Source organism: Euphorbia lathyris, chromosome 1 (assembly GCF_963576675.1).
Source record: "Euphorbia lathyris chromosome 1, ddEupLath1.1, whole genome shotgun sequence".
NCBI classification, from domain to species: Eukaryota; Viridiplantae; Streptophyta; class Magnoliopsida; order Malpighiales; family Euphorbiaceae; genus Euphorbia; species Euphorbia lathyris.
The window spans coordinates 63,050,456-63,058,428 of NC_088910.1; the positions used below are offsets into that span (position 1 = coordinate 63,050,456).

At 35.3% G+C, this 7,973-nt stretch overlaps 1 non-coding gene across 1 annotated transcript; it reads right to left on the reverse strand.

Moving 5' to 3' along the window:
• Positions 1-533: 533 nt before the first annotated feature.
• LOC136216009 (small nucleolar RNA R71) lies at positions 534-640 on the reverse strand. The gene has a single exon (XR_010683007.1). It is a non-coding gene; the product is annotated as a small nucleolar RNA R71 (small nucleolar RNA).
• Between the last annotated feature and the right edge of the window lie 7,333 nt (positions 641-7,973).

Genomic DNA, 7,973 nt, shown 5'->3' on the forward strand with positions numbered 1-7,973 from the left:
GTAACAATTTCAAGTTCATGCGCAGTTTGCGAAATTCGGGCACGCCACCAGATCCTTTAGATCCAGAAATTGAAAGAACACTTAAGAAAAACAACAAAAACAACAAAAACAAAGACAAAACACCCTTAAAAACCAAAGTAGACCAGCCAGAGATTATGGCCGATCCACCGACACTTATGGATTATGCTAGGCCAGGAATGGCCGGTGTAACTAATAGTGTAGTTAGACCCCGTATAAACGCAAATCAATTTGAAATTAAGCCTGCTTTGCTTAATATGTTGCAAAACAACGTAACGTTTTATGGACTACCTAACGAAAACCCTAATGCACATTTGACAAATTTCTTAGAAATTTGTGACACTTTTAAAATTACTGATGTAACAGCTGAAGCAATCAAACTTCGCCTCTTTCCTTTCACTTTGAAGGATAAGGCAAAAATTTGGTTAACTTCTATGCCTGCTGCAACATTTGAAACTTGGGACCAATTAGCCCAAGCATTTTTACAAAAATATTTTCCCTTAGCAAAAACCGCAAGAGTCATCAAAGAGTTGACATCTTTTACACAAAATGATAATGAAACTCTTTATGAAGCTTGGGAACGTTTTAAAGAACTTCAACGTTTATGCCCACACCACCAACTGCCAGATGCACTTTTAATGCAGACATTCTATAATGGATTAAATCCTACAACTAGAGGTTCATTAGATGCTATGTCTAGAGGGTTATTTATGAAGAAGACGTCCGCCCAAGCAAGAGAACTTTTGGAAGAAATGGCAATCAACAGCAGTATGTGGCCCGCCGAGCGTGGCCATATACCGACGGCGAAACCATCATCCTCAGGTACATCATCGGTTAAAGGTATAATGAATCTTGATCCTGTAGCAATGTTACAAGCCCAATTTTCTGCCTTATCGCACAAAATTGATAAATTTATGGCACCATGCGATCCTAATGATCCTATCCAGAGAGACATTGATTACGAAGGTATGAATGAGATAGAACAGTTAAATTTTGTCCAAGGACAAAACCAAACTACTAATCCTTATTCTAATACTTATAATCCTGGATGGAGAAATCATCCTAACTTTAACTGGAAAGATGGTAATAATAATAATAATGCAAATGCTAATCAATATCGGATAAATAATTATCAAAATCAAACAAGAGATACGATTAGCACTTTATCTTCAAAAATCGACAAATTTATTGATGCTATGAATGGAAAGGTAAGTAATCAAGACGATGGTTTTAAACGGATCGAAAGTAAATTCGATCAGCTTATCAAAAACCAATCATCTAGCATCCATAATTTGGAGGTTCAAATTGGACAACTTGCTAAATCAATTCCATCCCGCAAAGAGGGAAGTCTTCCCAGCCAAACGGAAGAAAATCCGAAAGAGCATGTTAAAGCTATCACTCTTCGCTCAGGAAAAAACTATTTAGGTCTGGAAATGCCCGGAAATTCAACTTTACCTGGAAATGATTTACCAAAATCCAAAGAAGATACATTAAAACAAAAAGATACGCCAATTGACTCTAATCCAAAACCTTTTGTACCAAAACCACCTTTTCCACACAGGGTCCGAAATAAGGACCATGATAAACAACTTTTATCATTTTTAGATAAACTTAAAAATTTGCATATAAATTTAACATTCATGGATGCAATTACGCAAATTCCTAACTATGGAAAATTCTTGAAAGATTTAATCTCAAAAAAGATTAGTTGGGAAGGAATTTCATCCATTTCACTTTCTGAAGAATGTAGTTCGATAGTATCAAGCAAATTACCTACTAAACTCAAAGATCCCGGATGCTTTATCATTCCGTGTAATTTGGGAAATATAGAATTCCCAAGTTGTCTTTGTGATTTAGGAGCTAGTATAAACTTGATGCCATTGTCTATTTTTGAGAAATTAGGTTTAGAAGAAGACATCAAGCGTACCAATATGGTTTTGCAATTAGCGGATCAATCCACTAAAAGACCATATGGTATAATTGAAGACGTTTTGGTGAAAGTTGACAAATTTATTTTTCCTACTGACTTTGTTATCTTAGATTTTGCTTATGATGCTAATTGTCCGTTAATCTTTGGTAGACCATTCATGAACACGGGACGTGCTCTAGTTGATGTGTCGGAAGGAAAAGTAGTTTTAAGAATAGGTGACGATAAGATCGAGTTCGATATGAATCAAGCAATGAAATATCCTATGGAGGATTTCGCTTGTATGAAGCTTGATTTAGTTGAAGAATGTGTTAATGAAATTGTTCAAAGAGAAGAAATAATGGAACCTATAATGGGTGAAGAATTAGAAGATAAGGACCCAGAGCCTTTGATTCAAGAAGATGGACCAGTTCCGCCTTCAGTAATAGTTCCACCTAAATTAGAACTTAAAGAATTACCAAACCATCTGAGATACACTTTCCTAGGCGGAAGTGATACTCTACCTATAATCATCTCTAACAAATTAACAGAAAATCAAGAAGAAAAATTGAAAGAAGTTGTTAGAAATAGAATAGGAAGTATGGGATGGCAGATTTCAGATTTAAAAGGAATTAATCCTAGTATTGTAATGCATAGGATTCACTTAGAAGAAGATAAGCCACCTAAAGCGGATAGACAAAGACGTTTAAATCCGAACATGAAAGAAGTAGTAAAAAATGAGATTACTAAACTTTTAGACAATGGAATCATTTATCCTATTTCGGATAGTGAATGGGTTAGTCCAATCCATTGTGTACCCAAAAAGGGAGGTATAACTGTAGTAAGGAATGATGAAGGTGAATTAATACCTACGCGAACCACCACCGGTTGGAGGGTTTGTATAGATTATAGGAACCTAAATAAGGCAACTAGGAAAGATCATTTTCCTTTACCTTTCATCGATCAAATGATCGAAAGGATAGCCGGTCATGCATTTTATTGTTTTCTTGATGGCTATTCCGGATTCTTTCAAATATATATTTACCCGGATGACCAAGATAAAACAACCTTCACATGTCCTTATGGAACATTTGCATATAGAAGAATGCCTTTTGGTCTATGTAATGCACCAACAACTTTTCAACGTTGTATGACTGCAATTTTTAATGATTTCATCGAAGATATCATGGAAGTATTTATGGATGATTTTTCAGTTTATGGAGATTCTTTTGATGCATGTTTAAAAAACTTAGATAAAGTTCTTTCTAGATGCGAAGAAACGAATTTAGTGTTAAATTGGGAAAAATGTCATTTCATGGTTGACGAAGGAATTGTTTTAGGTCATAAAATATCCGAAAAAGGATTAGAAGTGGATAGAGCAAAAACTTCAGTAATAGAAAAATTACCCCCACCAACAACTGTCAAGGGAGTAAGATCTTTTCTAGGACATGCAGGTTTTTACAGAAGATTTATAAAAAACTTTTCTGTAATCTCCAAACCACTTACTAATTTACTTATGAAGGATTCAACCTTCGACTTTAATGAAGATTGCATTAAAGCTTTCGAAACATTGAAAACAGCCTTAGTCAGTGCACCCATAATTGCTAAGCCCGATTGGGATTTACCTTTTGAAATCATGTGTGATGCAAGTGACCTAGCAGTGGGATGTGTTTTAGGTCAAAGAAAGGATAAAAGATTACATGTTATTTATTATGCAAGTCACACATTGTCCGGTGCACAATTAAATTACACAACAACAGAAAAAGAGATGTTAGCCGTAGTATTTGCATGTGATAAGTTTAGGTCATACTTGTTAGGATCTAAAGTTATTATTTATACAGATCACGCAGCATTACGTTATCTGTTTGCTAAGAAAGATGCAAAACCGCGTCTGATTAGATGGGTTTTGTTGTTACAAGAATTTGATATAGAAATTAAAGACAAAAAGGGAGTAGAAAACCTTATCGCCGATCATCTATCGAGACTAGAAGATGAAAATGGTCCTATAGGTGAAACTGTCGGTATACGAGATGATTTCCCCGATGAACATCTCTATCAAGTAGAAAGTATCATGTCACCATGGTATGCAGATTTTGCTAATTATCTTGCAACCGATATTGTTCCGGAAGGATTATCTTCCCAATAAAGGAAGAAATTTTTCTTCGATATTAAACAATATTTTTGGGAAGATCCCTTTCTATTCAAATCATGTGGTGACGGGATAATTAGGAGATGTGTTGGAGAAAATGAATATGAATCTATAATAACAGAATGTCATTCCAGCTCATATGGAGGACATAATGGAGTTAATAAAACGGTAGCTAAAATATTAGAATGTGGTTTCTTTTGGCCTACAATGTTTAAGGACGTTGGTTCATTTATTACTCGTTGTGATAAATGCCAAAGAACGGGAAATTTAGGAAGGAAAGATGAGATGCCCCTCAAAAACGTGTTGGAAGTTGAAATCTTCGACATGTGGGGAATTGATTTCATGGGACCTTTTCCGCCTTCCAATGGTAAAACTTACATATTAGTAGCCGTTGATTATGTTTCGAAGTGGGTTGAAGCAATTGCAACCCCTACGAATGATTCTAAAGTAGTTGTTAATTTTCTTGACGATATATTTTGTAGATTCGGTTGTCCTAGATTCGTTGTTAGTGATGGCGGTACCCATTTCATAAATTGAAATTTTGATATGCTTATGAAAAAATATGGAGTACGCCACCGCGTGTCAACGCCATACCATCCTCAGTCGAATGGTCAGGCGGAGATCTCAAATAGAGAACTCAAATGGATTCTAGAGAAAACTGTTTCATCATCAAGAAAAGATTGGTCACAAAAACTCAATAATGCGCTATGGGCATACCGTACTGCATTTAAATCACCAATAGGAATGACTCCATACCGTTTGGTATATGGAAAAGCATGTCATCTACCAGTTGAATTAGAACATAAAGCCTATTGGGCTATTAGAAAATTTAATTTTGATTTACAACAAGCAGGAAAGAAACGTTTGCTTAATTTAAATGAGTTAGATGAGTTACGACATCTATCGTATGAAAATGCGAGGATTTATAAAGAAAAAGTGAAAAAATGGCACGATGCCAAGATCAAAGTCAAACACTTTAATGTTGGAGATAAGGTGCTGTTATTTAATTCACGGCTTCGTATATTTCCAGGAAAACTTAAGTCCAGATGGGACGGACCGTATTTAGTCGTCAAAACATTCGACTATGGTTCTTTGGAACTTGAGGAAACCAACGGTAATCGTTTTAAAGTTAACGGTAATCGATGTAAAATTTATTACGAAAATATTTCCGAAATAGGAACTAATTTCGTAACAAGATTTCCTAACATATAAATCATTTCATTTTTCTAATAGTTAGTTTTTATTATTTTTTTATTTTTTATTTTTGTTTTGTTTTGTTTAGATTATATCATTTTATATTAGAATTTAGATATAGAAAAATATATACAAGTCATGATTTTAATTAATTTTTAGGAATTTAATGAGAATTAGAAGAAATTCAGTGATTCTCAGTTGAGAATTTGAAATTCTCAGCTGAGAATTCACATATATAGAATTCTTAAGGAGGTAAGAAATTTCTGAACTTATAGAGAATTTAAAATTCTCAGTTGAGAATTTGGGTATAATTAGTAGCCAGGAAAATTTCTGGACTTGTAGAGGATTTCAGATTCTCAGTTGAGAATTTTGATTTCAACTTGAAAGGAAAATTTCTGAACTTACCGAGGATGAGGATTCTTGGTAGAGGATCAGAAATTTGGAGTTTTGACAACTGATTTCCGCAAGGAAAGCAGCGTGTCGCGACCGCGGGTCAGCATCCTCGGTCGCGACACGGGGAAATTATGCAAAAATTGACCCTTTTTCCAGCAGATGCAACTCTTCAGAAACGAAGCGTTAAGTTTCTTCATTTCTAAAAGGGTTGTTTCATGCCTTTTCATTTCAAAAACAACACCTCTTTTCGTCCTATGATCTTATAAATAGGTTCTAGATGTTCAGTTTTCTGTCACTTTCTTTTCATCTCTATCAGAACTATCTCTGATTTTCTTACCATTCAACAACCCGGAAATTAAGTTCAGAACCTTTCTTCCTTACTCATTCCAAACACCATGACTTCCTCAAACACTTCATCTAAGAAAGTTATTGCTTCACGCAATAAACGTGTTGATATATCAGAGCGTTACGGATGTAACTTTCCCATCTTCAATCATGATGAGGGAAGGCGCTTCTTGAAGCTTCGATACACATTCTTTGTCGGAATGCTATACATGGATGACTTTCTTAACGATCAGTTGGGAATTAAAGATGATATGAGTCGCTACATGGAACGTTTAGGATGGACCAGATTTGTTAATATGAAGTTTCCTATAATTGGAGACTGGATATTAGAGTTCTTCTGTACGGTTCGCTTTGTTAACAAGCGTCGGGTGCGTCTTAGTTTTCGTCGGGATGGCAAAACTTTCACTTTTGGATATCCAGAATTACATGCTTGGTTTGGTTTTCCCTTGAAGGATACTACCAAACGTCATCATGGAAGAGATATGACGTCTACTGATATTTGGCGAATGCTCACCGACATCTGGCCTTTCCACCCAAAACTTGCCTATAATAAGTCTTTCTATTCCAACTCTACGCTATATTTGCATAAGTTTCTGAGTCACAGCCTGTTCCGTCGCACGTTCAGTAGTGTCGTCCAAGAATCTGATCTTTATGTCCTTGGCGATATATTTCAAGGCAACGTGGTAGATTCTTCAAAAATTCTGATGGAGGGTCTTGTTGCCGCATCTAGATCCAAGGCTAAGAAGGTTGGATTCGGGAATATTGTATGTGGAATAATTCTAGGGACCAAGGGAAGTATTTCTGTTCCTTGGAGTGATGCTGAATCTTTCCCAATGCTAGACTATGAGTTTTTAGAATATGAAGGTCTAGTGAAACGAGTATTTCGATCAGGACCCAATTTTCTTTCTGCACCAGAACGTCAAGCCTTCGTGCAGTTGAAAATAGAACGCTATAGGGCTAAGAAAATCCCGATTGAAAGGGACGAATTTTTAGCATAGCTTTTGTTTCGTTTGTTTGTAAATATGTTTCTATTCAATAAAAATCTTTCTCTTTTGCATTATTTCCTGTTTTTGATTATTTGGTTAAACTAACATTTAATTCCATAATTCTAAACTAATGCACTTATTAAATGCAAACTTAATCCATTCATTACTAATTAAATGATTAATAACTAAGTTTCAATTCCTTAAATAAAGATTCATTTAACTTACATTAATACATGCACATAAATGCTTCAATTAATTTTAGTTCCAAACCTTTCCTATTCTTAATTTAACATCCATTAATTAAAGCATTTTTCATTTATTTTTCCATTAATAAGGATAAACCTTTGGTTTTCCTTATCATTTAATGTTTTACATTTATGTTCTTAAGTACAGATTACATTGTCCAGGAGTACAGGATCAAATTTATCAAAGAAATTACACAAATAGGAGTTAATATGCAGATTTGGGTAGCCACGAGGTGATCCGCGGCCGAGAATTAATGGATTCTCGGTAACTTCAGCAAATTTACTCCAAATTCAGACAAAAAATTCACTGCCAAACGCGATTCGCGGCCGCGAATGGTGTATTTCTCGGTAACTTCCGCAAATTCCCACAACAATTCAAAGAAAAATTGGCTGAAAAACGCGATCCGCGGCCGCGGATACACATCCACGACCGCGACACGTGTGTTAAAGTCAACTCCAAGTCCGGATTTTTGGCCTAATTTTCAACCTTTTTCCTATTCAACCTCTACCTATTACTCTTCCTATTCCTCCTCTACTTACACCTCTTCCTATTCCAACTATACTCATTACTCTTCCTATTCCTACTCTACCTATTAAACTTCCTCTTCAAACCCTATATATATACCTATTCCTTACACAAACCTTACACCACCTCCAATTTTAACCAATTCCCTACTCTTACCTCTTCCCAATACTTCACTTTTACTCTTCCCAATTTCATCATTACCCTTTTTAAT